Source organism: Rana temporaria, chromosome 5 (assembly GCF_905171775.1).
Source record: "Rana temporaria chromosome 5, aRanTem1.1, whole genome shotgun sequence".
NCBI lineage: Eukaryota > Metazoa > Chordata > Amphibia > Anura > Ranidae > Rana > Rana temporaria.
The window spans coordinates 175,896,799-175,921,386 of record NC_053493.1 but is presented as its reverse complement, the minus strand read 5'-3'; positions in this window follow the sequence as shown (position 1 = coordinate 175,921,386).

Below are 24,588 nucleotides of genomic sequence, written 5' to 3'. Positions count from 1 at the left end.
CCGCTATGTCATGGTGGTGGGGAAGATTAACGATAGAGAGGTGACCTTTCTCTCCTATTACGCCCCTAATGTAGGCCAATTGTCCTTTTTTCGCTCCATGTTAGACGTAATAATGCCTCACGTTGCGGGTCACGTGGTGTTTGGGGGAGATAGCAATACCTCGTTAGATCGGGTTCTTGATAAATCTAACCCTGGGAGAGATGTTTTGAGACACGTCCCTAGACGGAGCAGCGCTATGGCACGACTACTTCATAGCTATGACCTAATAGACATTTGGAGGGACCTCCATCCTACCGCCAGGGATTTCTCGTATTACTCCCATGTCCACAAAACGTACTCGCGCATAGATCACCTGTTCACACTCTCCCCTTTGCTTCCGTATGTCTCGTCGGCAAAAATTTCTCCTATGGCATGGTCAGATCACTCGTCGGTTCAAATGGTGTTGACAGACCTTTGGTCGAAGTCAGACCCTTCGCCGTGGCGATTAAATGAGTCCCTGTTGAATGACCCTGTCCTTGAAAAGGAGGTGGAGAGGGCTATTCAACTCTACTTTCAGGAAAATTCCTCCCCGGGGGTTTCTCCTGGAACACTCTGGGCTGCCCACAAGGTCACCATTCGGGGGGTACTACTACAATTGGCCTCTAGAGTGAAACGGGAAAGGGATCAGGCTATCCGACATCAGGAGGATGAGCTTGATCGCCTTATGCGCGACCAAACAGCTAACCCACATATTGACTTTAGAAACCAGATTGATGAGGCCCGGACAGCCCTGAACTTGAGCCTGACCACTAAGGCGGAAAAATCCATCCGATGGGCCCGCCACCGATATTACACATTAGGCGATAAACCAAATACACTATTAGCAAGAAAATTGACTCCTCGGCCGTTTAGTCCTGGTCTCCCTAAACTGCGATTGAGATCTGGATTGATTACTCAAAATCCCCAGTCCATACTCCAAGAATTCTCTGCGTTCTACTCTAAATTATACACACCCCCGAGGACCTTCGATGCGGTTGAGGCGGAAGACTTTCTGCGAGACTTGCCCCTTCCCACGCTGTCCACGGACCATGTGGAGATAATGGAGGCAGAGTTTACACCAGGTGAAATTGCAGTTGCTATTAAATCCCTAAATCCATCGAAATCGCCGGGCCCTGATGGCTTCACAGGCCATTACTATCGTAAGTACGCCGAGATATTGATCCCACATATTTGCGCCTTTTTTAATGACCTGAGAAAGGGTTCTCCCCTCCCGCCACACGAAAATAGAGCCTTTATACACGTCATTCCTAAACCTAATAAGGATCTCGGCGATTGCGCGAACTACCGCCCCATATCGTTGATAAACGTCGATCTTAAATTGCTAACCAAGGTACTAGCCACGCGTATGAATGGGTTTTTACCTAAATACATCCATCCTGATCAGGTGGGCTTTGTGCCTCATAGGCAGGCCTCGGATCAGACCAGACGCGTCATAGACATAATATCGGCCCTGAATTCTGGTTGGGATGGGGGAGGGAAGCGGGGTGCCTTGCTGTTGTCATTGGACTTGTGTAAGGCATTTGATTCCCTGTCATGGAATTACCTTTTTTTCATACTTGGGCGGTATGGGTTTGGGTCAAATTTTTTGACGACGCTTCGCTCGGTCTACACAGCCCCGACTGCGAGTCTCTCGGTTAAAGGCTATCGATCCCCGGACATACACATAGGTAGGGGTACCCGACAGGGCTGCCCACTTTCCCCCCTGCTGTTCATTATGGCCTTAGAACCTCTCGCTATTAAGATTAGAATACATCCGGACATCCTAGGGGTCAGCTGTGGAGGCCGAGAGCATAAATGCGCTATGTTTGCGGATGACATCCTCTTGCTCCTTTCTTCCCCGGTTGCCTCTATACCCCACTTGAATGTCGTCTTAGGAAAATTCGCAACATTTTCGGGGCTATCTGTGAATCAGTCTAAATCCCAGGCCCTCAATGTCTCCCTGCCACCTCACATAGTTCGAGCCCTTCAACAGTCATTCACTTTTAACTGGCAGAAGGATGCCCTGCCTTACCTGGGCATCTTCCTGACCCCGACCCTCTCCACTCTATATAAGAGAAACTACCCCCCCCTGTTTCGTAGACTGCTGGATGATCTTCAGAGATGGTCTCGGAGTCCTCCGTCATGGTTCGGTAGGCTGTATTCTATCAAAATGACTATTCTCCCCAAGGTGCTGTACCTATTCAGGACTCTTCCGATTGCAATAGTGGGTGCGGACCTCAAAAGATTCCAGGCTAAATTGCTTGACTTTATATGGGCTCACGGGAGGCCCAGAGTGAACAGACGGACATTGTACACTCCTAAAGTGGGAGGGGGTTTGGGTGTGCCTGATCTTCTCAGATACTTTCATGCAGCTCAATTGGCTCATCTGACCCGCTTCCATACAGCTCGACCCAGACCGCTCTGGATGGAATTGGAGTCCTCCGTATGTGCAGACAGAGAGATCTCCCACTTAATGTGGCTTGGGGGGAAGGAGAGGCCGCCCATAATGTGTCCGTCTCTGTCATTTTCTCTCAGCCTATGGGACCGCCTAACGGCCAAACACAAGTTTAAGTCCCCACATACGCCTCTGGCACCACTGTTTCGTAATTCTCTGTTTATCCCGGGTCTCCACCCCCAGGACTTTACCTGGTGGACCAATAAGGGTCTATTGAGGATAGCGGACTTCTGTGACCACAGGGGAGTTCTCTCGAGGTCTGTCCTGCAGGAGAAATATAAACTCCCAAATGCTGAGTTTTTCCGTTATACACAAATTGCCCATTTTTTGTCATCACTGAATCGTGCTTCTGACGTTACTACTAGTACTCCCATGGAGCACCTTTGTACGACCTTTGACAAACATGCTGGACATATATCCCTGATTTATAGTCTCCTATCCTCTAGCTCCCAAAAGTTAGACTATATGCTGAAATGGGAGCGGGATACGGGTGAGCCACTGGACCTTGCTGAGTGGGGTACATTGTCGCAAAGTGCCTCTAAAACTTATATTAATACCTCTTTGATAGAAGCAAATTATAAGGTATTGTTGAGATGGTACATGGTCCCGGCGCGAGTGGCAACCTTTGTCCCTGGGGCGTCCCCGCGGTGCTTCAGGGGTTGCGCTGCAGACGGCACTATGTACCACGTCTGGTGGCTATGTCCGAAGGTGAGACGGTTTTGGATCCGTACGTACAACTTTATATACTCACTGACTCAGGTCAATCTTCGTAAGTCGCCCCTGGATGCACTGTTGGGACGTCCGATCAAGGGAATATCGAAATGTACAAAAAAGCTAATAGCATACATATTTACAGCGGCTAGGATTTCAATAGCAAGGTCCTGGAGGTCCCCCACCGTTCCTTTCTATCTGCTGAAGGCTAAATTATCTTGGATAATGGTGAATGAGAGGCTATCCGCCATCCTGGCAGACAAGGTTGCAGTGTTTCACAGGATCTGGGACCCTTGGATTGACTATCTCACGACTACGTGAGATGTAGATTACTACTGGTGAATGACCCTTTGATGCTGGAGTGCTCCCCCCATCTCTTCCTTCTTTCTTCCTTCCCTTTCCAGTTTTTCTAGTCTTTATCTCTTTGGTGCTTTTCTGTTCCTTTTATTTTTCTCATTATTATTTTATTGCCGATGCATATTACTCTTGTTTTACTGAGTAACGGGTCTTTGAGATCAGTTGGGCTCCCCGCCGGGAGGCCCGGTAGTAGTTCTGGTTAATCCCCCCATTTTTTTTCTTATATTTTTTTTTTTTTTCCCTATATATCCGTTGACAGTCTTGTGGTATAAAAATTTGGGTAACTCTCATGCGCTGGTTATACTGTTGTATTCTCATTGACTCGTACCTGTAACTTGATTTATACTGCTTGGACAGACTATACCTGTCCTATTATTGTATTTCTACTTGGAAATTTAATAAAAACATTGGAAACAAAAGACTCAGTAGGAAGTGAGGTCACAACATGTGACCGCCTCCATAGGAAGTGAGCTCACAGGGTGTCAGCTCCACCCAGCAGATGCCCATATACGGAAGCCCTTCCAACAGGGATTCAATACAGTAATATAACAATAACAAAATAATACAACAACACCACAATACAATACAATGAATAGAAATACATACAATGAATACAAATACATACAATGCTGCTAAAGTCTTATGGGCATGTCCGGGCGGGGAGCGCATGTGCCCCCCCGCCTCCAGATACGTCCATAAGCTCTCATATTAAACGCTGATAGAATTCTGAAACTGCGCCATTCCATAGAATAATGCATATCCAGATTATACCTTTATTAAGGTGGAATGGAGGCTATCTACAGGCGTACGCTACGAATCCCAAGCCCTGCTGATCAGACAAGACCCAGATAAGAACGCACATCTGTCCATAACCATCCGTGTGCTTGCGGAGCGAGCGCACCCCCCCAATGATCGTCTGTGCTAAATGCACAGAGGGCCCCTCGTGGGGGCGGACATATGCCCACGCCGCAAACATCACACTCCGACCTCAAGACATTTTCTACTACCAGACGAGATTCAACCAGCCTCAGACTGTCCCAGCCAGCTCTATTTAGAGCGGGCTGCGGAAGTACTAAGACTGGGTGCCATTATGACAATACATCTTTACATTTCCACAACAATTATAATTAATCTTAATATTAAATATAATAATTAATTTTGAACTGTGTTTCTTGTCGACAGGTAACGTACTGTTGACTTCATTATGGAGGGAGGGGGTGGGCTCCTGGGTGCTGGGGGTGACGGTTGCGGTCGCCCGTGTTGCCCAGGGGATGATCCTGGTGGGGTTCTGGGCAGGGGGATGGGGCGGCGTCCTCCTGCTCTTCTGCTGGGTTTTTACCTGGGGGAGCGGGGGTTTGCTGACCCCGTGGCGCACTGCCGGGGGGCATGGATAAATTAGCAGTGGTGTCGCCAGTGGGAATTCGGGGAAGACTCTGGCACTTCCCATTTTGAGTACAGATGGCGCAGCGTCAGGTTTACAGATAATGCGTACATGTTTTACGTTTTATCACTGGGGCTATGTTTGACTACATAAATGACTTATATATGTTGTTTGCTTGTTGAAATACCTGTTCGATATGGTTTGTTTTGTATTTTATGGGGCGGGGGGCTGGGCGGGCATAGGTATGCTCTCCTGGCCATAGTCCAACCTCATCCCCAGTAGGCCGAAACACCTTCCCGGTGATAACATACAATTGTTTGTTGACAACTGACTCTAGATGGGACAATATGTGGTACGGATTGTCCACTCTACTCTTTCTTGTGCTCTTCTAACTCCAAGTAATTTCCTCCTCCTCCTATATAACCCTCTGTTTCTATTCCTCTACCCCAAACACTCCCACCTACTTTTTTTTTGTTGACACGGGCCACGTTACTGTATATATAAATTATTTTGCGCTGTATATTAACTTAGATAATGCAAATCGTGCTTATAAGTGATTTTGAAAAACTCTCAAATTAAATAAGCAAATAGATACAAATAAAATCTAATTGCATAAATATACACCAGTGGTTTTCATTGGAACAACACCCAGATCAGTGTGATGATTAAAGGAAGGTGTGATGAGATCTCAAACAACGTGCTCCTGCTTCACAAGTAGAACGCCTCTTCCACATTAACCACAGCTCATGGAAAACAAAAGAGAGAAACTCTCATAGCGCAGCTGAGTATTAAACAATACAAGGAGCCAACCAGGTCTACTGCCCAGAATCTGCGCAGACTGTTTCTTAATTTGCAGGTGCCAGTTGACAATCCCGGAGATCGGGCCATTTTCTCGCTGGACGCAGCTAAAGCGTTTGATAGCGTTGAGTGGCCCTATCTCTGGGAGGTCCTGGAGAGATTTGGAGTGGGTAGTACATTTATTAAGTGGGTTCAACTATTGTATAGCGCCCCAATGGCCAGGATGCGGGTAAATGGCGAGCTTTCCGAACCATTTCGACTTTTTCGAGGCACGCGGCAGGGGTGCCCTCTTTCACCCCTGTTATTTGCCTTGGCCCTAGAACCACTGGCCATACATATTAGAGCCACACGAGATATAGTAGGCTTTTGCAGAGGACCCAGGCAGGACATAGTCTCCTTATATGCGGATGACACCCTAATATATCTTGGGGACATGGGAGCCTCCCTGAGCAAGGTGATGTCCCTGATTGCCGCCTTCGGGCAGTTGTCAGGGTTTAGTATAAATTGGAATAAGTCGGTGCTTCTACCGCTTGACCCCCTGACACATCGGTTACCCGAGTGTGCTAGAGATATACAATTAGTGGAGGAATTCAAATATCTAGGCATCCAGGTTACGGCTGACCCGAACCAATATCTCCAGCTTAATTTGGCCCCACTCTTACGAAAGTTTCGGGCAAAGTGCTCAGCCTGGCTTAAGTTACCTCTTTCAGTTACAGGAAGGACTAACTTGGTCAAGATGATTTGGGCCCCGCAGCTACTTTACATATTTCATAACGCCCCGATATGGATCCCCCATATGTGGTTTGCTCAAATAGATGCCCAATTCAGGAGTCTGATATGGGGCAACAAGGTGGCTCGTATCGGTCTCTCCTCTTTACAGCTAGCCAAGGATCAGGGTGGTATGGCGGTTCCTCACGCTAGATACTACTTTGTGGCCTCGCAGCTTCAGCACCTCGGGGGCTGGGGTGGCGAGGACGCAGAAGATCCTATCCGCTTGTTGGTGACGCCTTGTGGCTCGGAGATGAACGCGCTTTCCCATCCAGAGGCAGGACTTGCGCACATTTCGAGCTCGTTGCCCACTGTTAAGCTATTGAATTCGGTATGGAAGTACACCAGGACGTTGCTACGCATAACAGGTATATGTTCATTTACACCAATATGGAACAACAAATACTTGACTGAACTCTTTAAACTTAAGGACTTTCGGTCTTGGGAGTTGGCAGGCATACGTTACATTCCACAACTATATAGAGGAGCAATTTTTAAATCATTTACAGATCTTAGAGAGGAATTTGCACTAAATAGATCCCAATTCTATCGTTATCTACAACTGAGGCATGCGATACAAGCTGAAACTAGGCTTTCACAACTTAGATTTTCAACTCACCCCTTAATGGCAGAGGTATTTATGAACAAGGACAGGAAGGGTATGATCTCTAATGTGTATAAGATATTGCTTGACTGCACACATGACGCCTCCTCCCTACCGTGTAGGAGGGGTTGGGAGAGGGATTTAGGTCCAATAGACGGAGAAACTTGGGAGCTGTGCCTTACCTCAGCCCCATTGGTTTCTGTATCGGCGTCTCGCAGACTTTCTCACTTGTTTATGCTTCATAGGGTGTACAGGACCCCAGTACGCTTGCATAGGTGGGGGTGTCGGGACTCTCCCCTTTGTCCAAAATGTAGTGCACAAGAAGGGGATTTGCTACATATGCTGTGGAAATGCCCAAAATTGTTCCGTTATTGGAACTTTGTTGTTACCACCATTTCCCAGGCATATCAAGTGCCAATCCCGCAAGATCCGATTATATGTTTGCTCGGGGCTCTGGAGATTCCATCGCTCTCGCCTAATGGCCACACTGCAATACTCCGCCTGCTATACATAGCTAGAACGGCGATTGCGAGGCTCTGGATATCTCCTAGGGTACCGACAAACAAGCAATGGACGGATGATGTTAATAGATTGCTGATCAGGGAAAAAATTACCTACCAGCATAGAAATGCGTCACGAAAATTTTATTCTATGTGGCAACCCTGGCTCAATGTGCCGGGACTAGGGCCCCCACAACTCATCATGGATAGATTGTTGATGGGATAATCCCTTACCGCATTGAACCTATGAAAATCTATGGTAGTTTGGAGACCAATAAGATCTGGGTTTGTGCCCCCCCCCCCTCCCTCATTCGTTTACCCCCTCCCCCGACATCCTCCCTTCTCCGGCCTTTACCTTCTGCAGTCAGGCCTCACTGTATATGTTTTAGGTGGTAGTGCTAATTGATCTTGGGTAAAATTTAGAGGGAGAAAAAAAAAAAAAAAAAGGGAAAAAAAAAAAAAAAAAAATGGGGGGAGACAGACAAGTTGGTATTGGTATCACCCAGGTCGTGCTTAGTTCCGCCCCAGAAGGGCACTGTTTATATATGTTTCGTACTTCTATATATGCTGATGTGAAAAAATCAATACAAGATGTTTAATTGCAATTTTTATCTGGCACGAGGGGCGGGTTGTTTTGCTGGGTGGAACTCTCCGTGTATCTCTTTTGTGGGGAAATGTCTCTCTCCCTTCTGATGGAAATGTTAAAATGTTTATACTGGTATCCAGAAATATGTATAACAGTGTATTGTGTACTGTGTGATTTACATTGTCTATACCAATAAACATCTTTTGATTTAAAAAAAAAAAACAATACAAGGAGGATAGATGGTCTCTAGCAATGGCACACTCACGAATCCACCGATTAAAAGCCGCATATAGCAACAATGCACCGATCCTTCATTAAGCCGCTCAGCTCATATGATGTTTCCTCTCCTCATTCGAATCCTAGATCGAATCCTAGATCCGTCCCGCTCGTAACTCCTCCCCCACGCGTTACGTCAATAGTCACTTGACTTAGTCATCTACAGGGACCATCTATCCTCCTTGTATTTACAGAGACCATCTATCCTCCTTGTATTGTTTAATACTCAGCTGCGCTATGAGAGTTTCTCTCTTTTGTTTTCCATGAGCTGTGGTTAATGTGGAAGAGGCGTTCTACTTGTGAAGCAGGAGCACGTTGTTTGAGATCTCATCACACCTTCCTTTAATCATCACACTGATCTGGGTGTTGTTCCAATGAAAACCACTGGTGTATATTTATGCAATTAGATTTTATTTGTATCTATTTGCTTATTTAATTTGAGAGTTTTTCTAAATCACTTATAAGCACGATTTACATTATCTAAGTTAATATACAGCGCAAAATAATTTATATATACATTTCACTATTTTGTTTGACCTACATCACATTTTTGCTGCGTTTATTATTTGGTAATTTCTTTAATGCTCTATATTTTGATATTTAATTAGCGCTGTAGTACTATTATTTTATACGGGCCACGTTACTGTTTTCTCGCTGAACGCCAAGGGGTTAAATGTACCTGAGAAACGCTGTATGCTCTTGAATGATCTCAAAAGAGCTAGAGCAGACATTGCGTTCATTCAGGAAACCCATTTCAGGACCGGGGCACCTCCATGCTTGAAAAACCGGGATTTTCCGCTCACTTACCAGGCCATGAACCCATTGGCCAAATCCAAGAGAGTGTCCATTCTTCTTGCGGGGAGGATGATACCCTGGACCTGTCGGGACTCTAGAATTGACGCGGAGGGGTGGTATGTGTTCATTATGAACAATGACAGACAAGACACCTTTATACACAATACACTGACCAACCTGATGGACTTTGCTGAAGGCCATCTGATTCTGGGCAGCGATTTTAAAGTCCCCCTGAGCCCAACACATCCTCCGGTGCCTCCTCCCTCCTCCCCAGCTTGCACAGGCGCATCACTCAGGTGCTCCATGAGGCCCACCTGATAGACGTTTGGAGGCTCCACCATGCAGGGGAGAGGGACTACACCTTCTTTTCGCCCCCCCCCCCCACAAAACATACTCTCGTATCGACTTTTTTCCGATACCCCATGGCCAACTGGAGGCGGTGTATGCCCCAGAGATTGGTAAAATAACCTGGTCAGACCACGTGCCCATTACTATGCGCTACACTCTCTCACGAACCGCAATGACTAAAGCAAAGTTTTGGAGACTGAACGAAAGTTTACTACAGACTCCCACGGTACTGGCTGACGTCACTAAATAACTGAACCAATACTTTTTGACCAACGATACCGATAACTGCGATCCTGGGATACTATGGGAAGCTCATAAATCTGTGATTAGAGGGGTTCTGATCAGGCACGGGGCACATATCAAAAGGGAACGAGAGAAGCAATTACCGCTCCTATTACATAAAATACACGACTTGGAAAAAGCACACAAGAGTAATCCGACGCCATCGTTAGAAAACTGAACTATTGACCCTCCGCAGACCTCCTACAGGATAAGTCAAAAGCTGCACTACAATCCTGCGAACCGGGGAACAAGTGCGGGAAAATTCTCACCAGGGCGGTTAGGCAGCAGAGACTACTAACAAGATTCAGGTAGGGCGGCTTACTTTTGAGGCGGCGTAGCGTATCGCATATACGCTACGCCACCGTAAGTAAGTGAGGCAAGTGCTGTATTCACAAAGCACTTACCTCCTAAGTTACGGCGGCGTAGCATCAATAGGCCGGCGTAAGCGCGCCTAATTCAAATGAGGATGAGGGGGGCGTGTTTTATGTAAATTTCTCATGACTTGACGTGATTGACGTTTTTGTACATATCCCAGTGTGCATTGCTCCAAAGTACGCCGCAAGGACGTATTGGTTTTGACGTGAACATAAATGACGTCCAGCCCCATTCACGGACGACTTACGCAAACGTAAATTTTTCAAATTTTGACGCGGGACTGACGGCCATACTTAACATTGACTAGGTCAACTATTTATTCGACTAACTTTACTCCGGGAATCGCCTTACGTAAACGGCGTATCTTTACTGCGACGGGCAAGCATACGTTTGTGAATCGGCGTATCTAGTCATTTGCATATTCTACGCCGAACTCAACGGAAGTGCCACCTAGCGGCCAGCGTAAATATTGCACCCTAAGATACGACGGCGCAGGCCGTCGTATCTTAGTTAGGTTTAAGTGTATCTCAGTTTGAGCATACACTTAAACTTACGACGGCTTAGATTCCGAGTTACGACGGCATATCTACTGATACGCCGGCGTAACTCTTTGTGAATCTGGCTATACGTGCGTACATTCCCCTAATCATCTCCTCGTCGGGTCACAGGAAAATCCTACCCACTCAGCCAACGAATTCCGAGCCTATTATTCCTCCTTATACAACCTCCCGAAACAGCATATCAGTGACGATACGGTTAGGGACTATCTTACTTTGTCCAATATTCCCAAACTCTCTGAGGAGAGTGGGGCAGCATTGGAAGAACCTATCATGTTGACGGAATTACAAGGCGCCACTAAAAATATGAAACCGGGTAAGGCACCGGGCCCGGATGGGTTCACCCTGCAGTATTATCAGACCCTCCTGCCAATTCTTGGCCCATACATGCTTAAGCTTTTCAACAACATCAAAGAAGATGGCCGGCTCCAGAGGGATACTCTGATTGCCCACGTCTCTCTCATTCCCAAGGAGGGGAAGGACCCGTCTGCCTGTGGCAGCTATAGGCCTATATCCCTCTTAACCAGTTTCCTACCGAGCTATAGTAATATGATGTCGGCAGGAACTGTCTGTCCCTCAGAGTGGACGTCATACGACGTTCTTTGCATCACAGGCGCTAGGGGGCGCGCGCGGCATCGCTTGCGACCCGGTGCGCTCGGCCGCCGATTGCCGCCAATCAGGGCAGGAGTGTGGATCTGTGAATCTGTAAACACACAGATCCACCTCCTGTCAGAGGTGAGGAGACCGATGTGTGTTTCCAGTACAGAAGAACACAGATCGGTCTCCTCCCCTTGTAAGTCCCCCTCCCCCTACAGTTAGAACACACTTTAGGGAACATATTAATCCCTTCACCGTCCCCTAGTGTTAACCCCTTCCCTGTTAGTCACATTTACACAGTAATCAGTGCAGTTTTATAGCACTAATCGCTGTATAGATGTGAATGGTCCCAAAAACGTGTCAAAAGTGTCCGATATGTCCGCAACAATGTCATGGTTACAATAAAAATCGCAGATCACCGCCATTACTAGTAAAAAAAGTCATAAATCTATCCCCTATTTTGTAGACGCTATAACTTTTGTGCAAACCAATCAATATACGCTTATTGCAATTTTTTTTTACCAAAAATATGTAGACGAATACGTATCGGTCTAAACATTTGATATTTATTAAATCAAAAAGTAAAAAATATGGTGTTTTTTCAAAATTGTTGCTCTTCTTTTGTTTATAGCGCAAAAAATAAAAACCGCAGAGATGATCAAATACCCCCAAACGAAAGCTCTATTTGTGGGGGGGGGGGAACAAAAAGAGTGTTGCATGACTGCGCAATTGTCAAAGTGCAACAGCGCTGAAAACTAAAAATTGGTCTGGGCAGGTAGGGGGTGAAAATGCCCTGTATGGAAGTGGTTAAATATAGACCATACACTTCTCACTAAAATTCTGGCCAACAGACTATCCCAGCATATGACAAGCCTGATACATTTGGACCAAGTTGGTTTTGTCGCCTCGCGAGAGGCTAGGGACAACACCACCAAGGTGCTTAACCTGATACATAGGGCCACTGTGACCAAGACGCCCTGCGTTTTTCTCAGCACAAGACGCTGAGAAAGCCTTTGACCGGGTAAGTTGAGAATTTATGGCAGTGGTCTCAAAGTACCGGCCCGCGGGCCATTTGCGGCCCGCGGACCGGTTTTAAATGGCCCGCGGGTGCCGCGGAAGTGTAGATCGAGGTGCATGAAGAGTAGCGCAGGAAGCGTCTGTCATAAGTTCACTTGTCTCTCATGTCACACTGCTACTTCCCGGCGGCCCCTCCTCTCTTCTCGTCCATTCCCATTTGCTTGTGACATTATCCGAGATGGACGAGAAGAGGGGGGGGCTGCCGGGGAGTAGCAGCGTGACATGAGAGACAAGTGAACTTATGACAGACGCTTCCTGCTCTACTCTGCCTTTGAAGAAAACAACAAGTAAATGCTGACCTGTGCCCTGGTGTGCTCTCATGTGCCCTGATGTGCTCTCATGTGCCCTGATTGTGCCCTAATGTGCTCTCATGTGCCCTAATTGTGCCCTAATGTGCTCTCATGTGCCCTGATTGTGCCCTAATGTGCTCTCATGTGCCCTGATTGTGCCCTGATGTGCCCTCATGTGCCCTGATGTGCCCTCATGTGCTCTCATGTGCCCTGATGTGCCCTGATGTGCTCTCATGTGCCCTGATGTGCTCCCATGTGCTCTCATGTGCCCTGATGTGCTCTCATGTGCCCTGATTGTGCCCTCATGTGCCCTGATTGTGCCCTCATGTGCTCTCATGTGCCCTGATTGTGCCCTGATGTGCTCTCATGTGCTCTGATGTGCTCTCATGTGCCCTGATTGTGCCCTGATGTGCCCCATGTACCCTCATGTGCCCCAATGTGCCCTCATGTGCGCCATGTACCCTCATGTGCCTCATGTACCCTGATGTGCTGGGCTCTGTACATCAGGGTACCCTGTACCCTGATGTGCCATGTGCCCCGTCCTGATGTGCTGTGCCCCATGTTCCCTGATTGTGCCCTGATGTGCCCCATGTGCCCTGATTGTGCCCTGGTGTGCTCGTATGTGCCCCATGTGCCCTGATATGCCCCATGTGCTCTGATTGTGCCCTGATGTGGCCCATGTACCCTGATGTGCCATGGGGCACATGAGAGCACATCAGGGCACAATCAGGGAACATGGGGCACACCACGGAACATGGGGCACACCAGGGCACATGGGGCACAGCACATCAGGACAGGGCACATGGCACATCAGGGTACAGGACATGGCACATCAGGGCACAGCGCATCAGGACAGGGCACATGGCACATCAGGGTACAGGGCACATGAAACAGCACATCAGGGTACAAAGCCCAGCACATCAGGGTACAGGGCACATGAAACAGCACATCAGGGTACAAAGCCCAGAACATCAGGGTACATGGGGTAACCCTGATGTGCTGGGCTTTGTACCCTGATGTGCTGTTTCATGTGCCCTGTACCCAGATGTGCCATGTCCTGATGTGCTGTGCCCTGATGTGCCATGTCCTGTACCCTGATGTGCCATGTGCCCTGTCCTGATGTGCTGTGCCCTGATGTGCTCTCATGTGCCCCATGTTCCCTGGTGTGCCCCATGTTCCCTGATTGTGCCCTGATGTGCTCTCATGTGCCCCATGTGCCCTGGTGTGCTCGTATGTGCCCCATGTGCCCTGATATGCCCCATGTGCCCTGATATGCCCCATGTGCCCTGATGTGCTGTGATTGTGCCCCATGTACCATGATGTAGCCCATGTACCCTGATGTGCCATGTGCCCCATGTACCCTGATGTGCCCCATGTACCCTGATGTGCTGGGCTTTGTACCCTGATGTGCTGTTTCATGTGCCCTGTACCCTAATGTGCCATGTGCTCTGTCCTGATGTGCTGTGCCCTGATGTGCCATGTCCTGCACTGTGCCATGTGCCCTGTCCTGATATGCCCTGCCCTGATGTGCCATGCACCCTGATGTGGCCTGTTGTGCTGTACCCCTATGTGCTGTGCTCTGATGTGCCCTGTACCCTGATGTGCTGGGCTTTGTACCCTGATATGCTGGGCTTTGTACCCTGATGTGCTGGGCTTTGTACCCTGATGTGCGCTGTGCACTCATGTGTGCTGTGCACTGTGCACTCATGTGTGCTGTGCCCTGTGGTGAGTGGTCAGTGTGCAGTGTAGTGGTCAGTGTGCAGTGTAGTGGTCAGGGTTAATAATGCGTTCGCTGACACCAGTACTGTTTTTGAAGTTTGAAAGTTTGCATGCGGCCCCCCATGGGATATGGAAACTTGTCTTGTGGCCCTCAGGTCATTTGAGTTTGAGACCCCTGATTTATGTGTTCTTAAACACATCATACTCGATAGGCACATGCTACATTAGATCTCCAACATTTACTCCTTACCGACAGCCCAGGTCAAAGCTAATGGGGTCCTCTCTGACCCCTTTCACCATCTCCAATGGTACCAGGCAGGGCTGTCCTCTATCACCCCTTCTCTTTGCCTTAGTACTGGAACCCTTCCTATGTACGATACACCAGAATCCAGATATTTCTGGTGTCACCATAGATCAGGCACAATACAAGATTTTTGCATATGCAGATTGTCCTGGACTCGCTTCCCGAACTCCCGGAGTCTATGGGTAGCTATCTAGGCAGATGACCTTTCTCTGCGCACACAATAATAGACTGCTGTTTCTCATCTTGTGTCTTTATTGGCACATTGCAGTGACACATGTGATATGCGGTAAAACTGAAAGTAACAAGAATATTATAACATTACCAGACAACATCATACAAGCATTAACTAAGATGGCCAACTACCTCCCTGACAGCCTGTGGAGGAAGAAGGAGATTGCTTACCTCCGATGCCATGGATGGAGAGAGATAGCATGCAGGCCTTGCTACCTTGATCTTAAACATGGAGATACTAAAAGACCTTCACTTCCTGGCTAAAGAGGATATGATGATTTTGATGTCACATCCTATAAGAGCTAGATAGGAATATTTACAACTATATTAATGTTTGGCCAGTAGATGGCGCAAGAGTAACAGCTAACCTGAGACAAACACAATTCTGGCTTACTAATGTAATAACAATATTAACAACACAGTGAATTGTCTTTTTTGAACCTGAAAAGGTATCCTGGAGACATAACACTCCCCGTCTGGCATTAACCAACGCCACTACCAGCGTCATTAGACACAAGTAAAATCAAGTCCGATATGGGTCTGAAAAATGACTTAACTTCACCCTGTTTGGAAGTCTTAACTTCGACCTTTCTGACATGTCCATCTTTGCTTGGGAATGTCTGTGTGAGAAGTCCTAAAGGCCAGTCATTCCTGTGTGCTTGGCAGTCTTTAACAAGCACCACATCTCCTGACTTTAGGTCTGGTTTGTTAACTTGCCACTTATTCCTGGGTTGTAGGGTTTGGATGTAATATCTCCTCAATCTGTCCCAGAAAGTGTTGGCTAGGCATTGCACCTGTCTCCATTGACGTCTGAAAAGGTCTTTATTTGTATACTTTCCACTTGGAGCACTGACCGTATTGTTTTTTTGAGTGAGTAGAGTTGCAGGTGTCAGCAGCATGGGTTTCTCTGGATCGTTAGTAAGTGGGACCAGAGGTCTAGCATTTATGATGGCTGAGACTTCAGCTATAAAGGTGGACAGGCATTCATGCGTGAGTCTAGCATTTCCCATTTGAAGGAAAATAGAATCCAGGATCTTGCGTGCTACACCTATCATTCTTTCCCACACACCACCCATATTAGAAGAGTGAGGAGGGTTAAATGTTCAGGTACATCCCTGTTGGTTGAGATACCTTTCCACGCTGTTGTTGTCTAGATTGGAAAGGATTTGAAGTTCATTGACCGCTCCAACAAATTTGGTGCCCCTATCAGAGCGGCTGTGCTTAACAGGACCTCTAATGGCAATGAAGCGCCTAAGAGCATTGATAAAGCTGGAAGTGTCCATTGATTAAATCAACTATATGAACAGCTTGAACAGTCATACAAGTAAATATAACTGCCCAGCGTTTACTGCTGGCGTGACCTACCCTGGTTTGGCGAGTAGTAAGGGACCAAGGACCGAATACGTCAAGGCCCACACTTGTGAAGGGAGGGTCTGAGTTAAGTCTGTCAGATGGAAGGTCAGCCATCTTTTGGGTTTGTAAGAGTCCATGGAGTTTGTGACAGGTGACACATTTAAAGATACACTTGCTCACACAACTTTCTGCTCCTATTATCCACAGTCCAGCAGTCCTCAAAGCTCCTTCAGTGAATAGCCGGCCTTGGTGTTTGACTTGACTGATAGTGCTGTACAAGCAGGGCAGTGACATAGTGCTGAGCTGGGAGAATGAGATAATGCTTCTCGTGGTGCTCCAAGGTAGCTTCTTTAAGGCGACCTCCTATTCTCAACAGGTCGCTGCTGTCGAGGAATGGTTTGAGTTTCCTTAGGACACTGTCTTTAGGGACTGTTTCTTTGTTGCAAATACAGTTAATTTCTCTAGCACAGGTCTCTTTTTGCACAGTATAGATGATCAGATGTTTTGATTGCTCTAGGTCAGTCACTGAGTAGGTATTTTCACAGCGGTGCCAGCCCTTGCAATTAGTCTTTTTCCGAAAGGAACGGGCTATGTGGGACAAGGAAGTAAAAGCTTGAATGAGTGATTTCCATGTGGAAAACCTGGATAACCGATGAGATTTGAGTCGGTTTTGTGAAGCCACCGTGACTAATGCAGACACTTGTGGACGAATTTCTGCATCCTTGACTGCATCTATCAAGCTAAAAGTCTCTGATTAAGAAGTTTTTTTTTCTGAATTGTACAGGAATGCAGGGCCTGTAAACCATGTTGTGTCCTTAAGACAGTTGGCTGGGACAGCTCTGGTCGCTAGGTCTGCAGAATTGTGTTTAGTTGGGACGAAGTGCCATTGTTTTGGGTGTGTGGATCTCCTAATCCTCAACACTTGATTACTGACGTAGACGTAGAAGCGTCTGGTTTCGTTGTAGATGTACCCCAGGACTACTTTACTGTCAGTGTAGAACTCAGTGTCTTTGATTTCTAGGTTCATCTCTCTAGTGATAGTGTCGGCTAACTCCATGGCTAACACTGCGGCACAAAGTTCTAGCCTAGGTATTGTGTGTTCTGGGAGTGGGGCAAGTTTTGCTTTTCCCATGACAAAACCTATATGGCACTGTCCTTTCTTGTCCCTGATCTTGAGGTAAGCTACAGCAGCGATTGCTTTGACAGAAGCATCACAGAAAACACAAAGTCTTTGGTCTTGGACTTCTGTAGACGGTACAGGAGCATATGGTTGAGGGACCTTTAAGTTAGACAAGGTTGTCAAGGAGTTTTTCCACTTGGTCCACTGATCTCTTTTTTCGGGAGGAAGTGGGTCATCCCAGTTCACTGTTTCTTGAGTCAGGTCTCTGAGAAGTGCTTTACCCTCAATGGTGACTGGAGCTACAAACCAAAGAGGGTCATACAGACAGTTTATGGTTGACAGAACACCTCTGCGTGTAAAGGGTTTTTCTTCCCGACTAACCTGGAAGGCGAAGGTGTCCGACTTTAAGTCCCAGAGTAGTCCAAGGCTATGTTGCATTGGCAGAGAGTCAGAACCTAAGTCTAAGTCTCTGAACTCACCAGAGTGGTCTTCAGAGGGGAAGGCCTTGATCAGTTCTATGCTGTTATAGGCGATCTTGTGGAGCTTCAAGTTAGAACAGGCTAGCATCTCCTGTGCCCTCTTGAGGAGACTGATAGCTGCTTCAGCGGTGGGTAGGGATTTTAAGCAATCATCTACATAAAAGTCCTTTTCTACCAAGTGTTTCACATCATGCCCGTAGATGGATTCACCTTCGCGAGCCGAGCGTCTAAGCCCGTAAATGGCAACTGCGGGGGAAGGGCTGTTCCCAAATATGTGGACCTTCATGTGATACTCTACGATTTCTTTGGAAGGGTTGCTATCTTTAAACCAGAAAAATCTCAAAAAGTTCCTGTGTTCCTTTTTAACGAGAAAACAGTCATCTGCTGGATGTCCATGTCCGCCATGAATGCAACAGAGTCTTTTCGGAAATGGAGGAGCACCCAAATGAGTCTGTTGTTCAGATCCGGTCTTGAGAGGAGAACGTCATTTAACGACACGCCTTCTTCTCTAGAGCTAGATAGTCAAACACCACTCTAATCTGACCTGGTTTCTTGGGGTGGTAAACTCCAAATATAGGCAAGTACCAGCACTCCTCGTTGTCTTCAAGGGCAGGAGCTAACTCTGCGTGATTATTCTCAAATATCTTACCCATGAAGGTAAAGAAGTGATCTCTCATGCCTGGTTTCCTCTGGAAATTACATTTAAGAGAGGCAAAGCGTTTAAGGACTTGTTCCTTAAACAAGGTAGACCCTGTCTATGGGGTCTAAATGGGAGAGGTGCGACCCAATTGTTTGACTCTTCCTTGGCGGTCTCCTTTTCCATTATTTGCAAGAAAAGTCTATCTTCAAACGACATTGCTACCTGCTGATCTTCCTTTGTTCTATGAAAGACTGTACACCCGTTTAGATATGGAGGGGGGGCGTGGTTAAGGGATGACTGAGTGAGAGACACGCTGCTTGGAGCTCCGGGCCCTCTCCACGGGGAACCTAGCGAGCACTGTGAACTACTGTGAACTCCCCCAGAAGGTCGTGCCGGTTTAGCAGATGAAGCCCTATAGCGCGGTATGCATAACGGCCGCAAGTACGTAACGCGGGCGGATTCAAAGAAGATAGCCTCGGCGACGAGCAACCTAACAAACAGCCCAAAAACCGGCTTACAGGGTGGCATCCAGAGCTACTTCACCTCAGCTTCCCCTGTGACTATAGCCGCGAGTGGATCCATCAACAGAGGGGTCCGAGGACGAGGAGGTGGAGGTGAGAGCCGTGTCAGCAGAGAAAGGTCGGCCCTGCAACGAAGATCTTCCGGAGCAGGAGGTTCCCTAACACAGGCACAGCAGCGGAGATCGCAGCGGACGGCCGGAAGCAGCGGGGACCAACGGAGATGGAGATAGCAGAAATTAAAGCAATGCTGGCAGCTCTCCCTACTCGACAGGACATCGAGAAGTTACCCACCAGACAAGAGATTGAAGCGTTGATACTTCGGGTGGAGGAGACGCAGCACCAGGAGCTGCATGCGGTAAGGCATGATTTGAATGTGCTGACGGAAAAAGTAACGATGAGAGAGGATACTATTCTGTCTATCACGCAAAGAGTGGGGGCTATGGAGAAGGCCCTAGAAGCGAGACAGCATACAAGGGCAGACATGGCAGAAGAAGTAGTAATTGACCTACAACTACAGGTGGAGGTTCTAGAGGACAGGAGCCGTAGGAAGAACGTACGGATAAGGGGGGTCCCTGAACCAGCAGAAAATGAGGACTTGGAAACTAAAATAAGGTCTATTTTTGAGATGATTCTGAAATTACCGCAAAAAGAGACTGAAATAGAGAGGGTGCATAGAACCCCTGGCCCGAAATCTTTAAATTTAGAAAGGCCAAGAGACATAATCTGCCGGTTGTACAGGTACCAGCAAAAATAAACGATCCTTAGGATGGCATGGGACATGCGGGATGTGGTGTATGAGGGTGCACATATTAAAATTCTCCCGGACTTGTCCCGGGCTACGCTTCAGAGAAGAGCATGTTTGCGCCCGATGTTAGACCTGGCCAGAGAGAATGGGTTCACATATAGATGGGGGTACCCTCTCACTGTAACGTTTCGTAAGCCTGGGGCTGCGTTCACGCTTAGAACTCCCTCGGAACTACCAGATCTGTTCCTGTTCCTTGAAGCACCTCCTATCCAGATACCAAATTGGCTATTCCCTATGTCCTATATGGGGAACAGAGGAAGACCCTCAACAAGGTCAGGACAAAGACAAGGAAAGGCCCCACAGACCCACACTTAAGAGGACACCAGCAGACAAGGTGACCCTGTAAATGGACAAGAAGAGTAAAGGCACTGATCTTCAGAAAAGGAAATAACGAACAGAGGGGCTGAAAGGAGTTAATGAGATGAGGAGGTATACACGGTTAGCGGGGAAAACAGGGGGACTGGGATTAAACTCCCCTGCAACCTATATTTTTTTTTCCCTCTCCCCGGAGGAACTCTACCCATGGCCCCGACCTATATGGCCCCCCTTTTTCTTTTTTTTCTTCCCCCCCCCCCCCACTGGGGGTGGTGACTTATTTTTTATTTTTTTTGGGGGGGGGGTTAGGGTGAAGTGGGACTGGATGTTATGAGCTGAAAGAAAGGGGAGCCCTCTCCTTAACACCTTGAAGTAGAATTACTGGGGTGGACAAGAAAATGGACTAAAAAATTTAAAAGACATTAAACCCGGGATGTAATAAATAACTCGAGGGTTAAATATGTAGAGGGCAGTTGCCGGTAAAATTGCGTGAATAAGGGGTAGAATAAAGAGGGCATATTAAGGGGAATTAAAGGGGGTACGGAGAGGGAGGATTATAGAGGACTTTTTTTTTTTTCTTTCAATTTTCCCCTTCTTTCTTAGTTTTTTCTGGCACTGGTTCTGGCATTAGGGTCTGCCCCAATATAATAGTAACGATATTAAGTAACCAACAATACACTTAAATACACTTTAATATTAAGACACAACTGCACATAGCACATAATGCACAACACAATACAAAATAACACACCAATTATAAACATTAACAGGTCACAATAAGGGCGCAACAGGCCATAATAGGCCGCAACAATGCTCAAGGTGGGGGGTCTAACTGTGGGTTTAATGGTGGGGTTTCACTTTTTTTTTTTTTTTTTCTCACTTGCATTAATTAAGCACTACACAAGAACATCACTAAAACGGATATGCTTGAATTGGGGGCCGCAAATGAGGGTCAATGAGATGCGGCCTTTATAGGGGGCACACCACATTTCCTCTAGAATAGTTTTTTTTTTTTTTTTACCTTCTTTTCTTCCTTCTCTCTTGCCTTCTGTGAGGTATATGTAGGTGTATATGTTCACGCGTTTATGTGTGTACATATACACATAACCTCTGATGAATCACCACCTGCTATGACTATACAAAAGTTAAGACCCTGCTGTGACAAAGAAATTTTTTTTGGTATTCATATCATCCTATCTGTACATCCCCCCTCGGTTAGGAGGGGAGTGGGGGAGGAGGGGGAAGTCGGGGCATGTATACGAGTGCACACAAATGTATGTAAATGTAAACCCATTTAAATAGATACCACATAAAGTAAAACATATAAATTTATTAGTAAGGGAATCGGGGGGGAGTAAAGGCAGAAACATGTAAAGGAGGGGAAGAAGCAGCAAAAAGTAAAGTTAATGTAATGACTATATGCTAGGAGGTATACATTTGAATGCCTGGATGGAGATTGCTTATATGCTCTTATGTGAATTTGCTGACCCCCTTACCTTACTGTCTCTTCACTTTACCCCTGTACGCTAACCTGTAAGATAATTTTTTTTTTTTTTGTGCCCTTAGAATAAGGGTACGTGAGTCGGCCCCTCAGTATTTTCTCCTCAGATGAAACGAGAAATATAGAGTAACACAGCGCTTCACAGTGCATTACTAGGCCCTTATGGCCTTCTTTTTTTTTTAGGGAGCCTAGATGGGAACCGTGGAGAGGCCCGGAGCTCCAAGCTTTCTTTTTTTCTTCTTGGCTTGCTTGAATTGTGGTCTTGCTCTTTTTTTTTTGGTTTAGAGTCAGAGGAATTGCTGTTTTTCTCTGGATTTTTTTTTTCTTTCTCTCTTTTGTCCCCCTCCCAGGGAAGAATACCTGTACATACCTACGTTCAGAGGTATTCATATTCCTGTTTTGCTCTATGGTGCGAACAGGCTCCCTGAAGGGGATGGGATGTAGGGAGGTATAGGATCTACCTGGGGCACACGCCCCTAACCATAGGCCGACGCTCAAATACCGTGGATACGGTGAGTGTTAATTAGCAGATTGCTAAATATTAGAGATTGACCCCGTTCTTGTTTTTTTTTGCTTCTTCTTGCTTTTTCTTTCTCTTTTTTTTTCTTTCTCTCTCCCCTCCACCCCCCCCCCCCACTGTCCCCCCCCCCCTTCCCTAATACGATTAAGTATACGATTAACATCCAAGAAGCAAAGGGAAGTGAGATGGAGGCTCTAAATATACTGTCTTTGAACGCAAAAGGACTGAACTCACCAGAAAAAACGAGGGTCCTTATGCATGATTTGCAAAGACTAGGAGTAGACGTGGCATATATACAGGAAACCCACTTTAGAGAAGATAAAACCCCGATCTTAAAGAATAGGTTATACCCAACCGTATACCACGCAACAAATCAAGAGTCAAAGTCAAAAGGGGTGTCTATCCTCATAGGAGGCAGAACTAAGTGGACATACTTGGATTCGATGAGACACAAAAGGGAGATATCTATTTGTGAAAGGTAAAATAGGAGGAATCGGGGTAACACTGGCCAACGTATATGCACCAAACGAGCAACAGGAAACCTTCCTGGGTAAAACGATTAAACGCTTACAAGACTTTTCAGAAGGTCACTTGATACTGGGAGGGGACCTGAATATCCCATTAGATCCCAAAGTGGACACATCAACGGGAAAGTCATCCATTTCTTGTGGGGTCAGAAACCGTATCAACCAAACTCTATTTAAAAACCAGCTGACTGATATATGGAGACTGCTACATAACAAAGAAAAAGATTACACATTTTACTCTATACCACACAAAACCTCTTCTCGTATAGATCTTTTCCTAATCCCACATGCCCAATTACACTCAGTACGAGCGGCCAAAATAGGATCCATTACGTGGTCAGATCATGCCCCAATTTTTTGGAATATGAGATACAAGATTTTAGACAGACTAGACCCAACCAGTGGAGACTAAATGAAAGCTTACTGCAAGATAAAAAGACTCTAGAAGAGGTAATTAAAGAACTGGAATTTTATTTCAGCACCAATGACACCCCAGAGTGCGATGCCGGAACTATCTGGGAAGCACACAAGGTGGTCATTAGAGGGGTGCTAATTAAACATGGGTCTAGAATAAAAAGGGAACGTACGGAAAAATGAAAAAAGCTACTGGAGGAGTTAGCTACGCTGGAGAGTAGGCATAAGCAAGCAGGATCTATAACAGGAGAGGAAGAGGTGGTTAGGAAAAGAAGGGAAATCACAAGCAGCAATACAGAGGTGTAAAAAGTTTGCATACGAGTCAGGAGATAAGTGTGGGAAGGGACTGGCTAGATTATTACGTGAACAGAAGACGAGTAACTACATTCCGTGTATTAAATCATCAAAGAAACAGAAGGTTTTTAAACCAAAGGACATAGCGAAAGAGTTTCAAGAATATTATTGCTCTCTCTATAACATACAAAGTAAACCTTCGATCAAAGAAAAGGTAGATCAGTATCTTATGGAATCAGCAATACCAAAACTACTGGAATCAGATAAAGAGAAGTTAGATGCCCCTACAGCTGAAGAGGAAATTAAAATGGCAGTCAATTCAATGAAACGGGGGAAAGTGCCTGGGCCCGACGGGTATACGGGTCAATATTACAAAACCTTACTTTCCCCCCTACTGAAATACATGACTAAATTCTTCAACGCACTAGGGACATCGGCTAGTTTTACGAAGGAAACTCTATTGGCCTATATTTCGGTGATACCGAAAGAGGGGAAAGATCTGAGTTTATGTGAAAGCTATAGGCCGATCTCTCTACTAAATTCGGATGTAAAAATTTTCGCTAAGGTTCTGGAAAATAGGATACAACAATATATCCCAGACCTGATACATTTGGATCAGGTGGGATTTGTGCCCACGCGGGAAGCACGTGATAATACGATAAAAGCCATCAATCTGGTACAGATTGTAAACACAACACAGACACAATGTGTACTATTAAATACAGACGCAGAGAAGGCCTTTGACAGGGTGAACTGGAGCTATATGAGGGCAGTCTTACAACACGGAGGCTTTGGAGATAAAATAATAAAATGGATAATGTCTATGTACTCAGGCCTAACAGCCCAAGTACGGGCTAACGGAATATTATCAGAGCCCTTTCAGATCCTGAATGGTACAAGACAGGGGTGTCCCCTGTCTCCACTCCTCTTCGCCCTGTCACTAGAGCCCTTCCTGTGTACTGTGCATTTAAACAAAAATATATCAGGAGTACACATAGCAAAGAACAATTGCAAAATAACTGCATATGCAGACGATATGCTGTTTACACTCACCAAACCACTGATCTCTA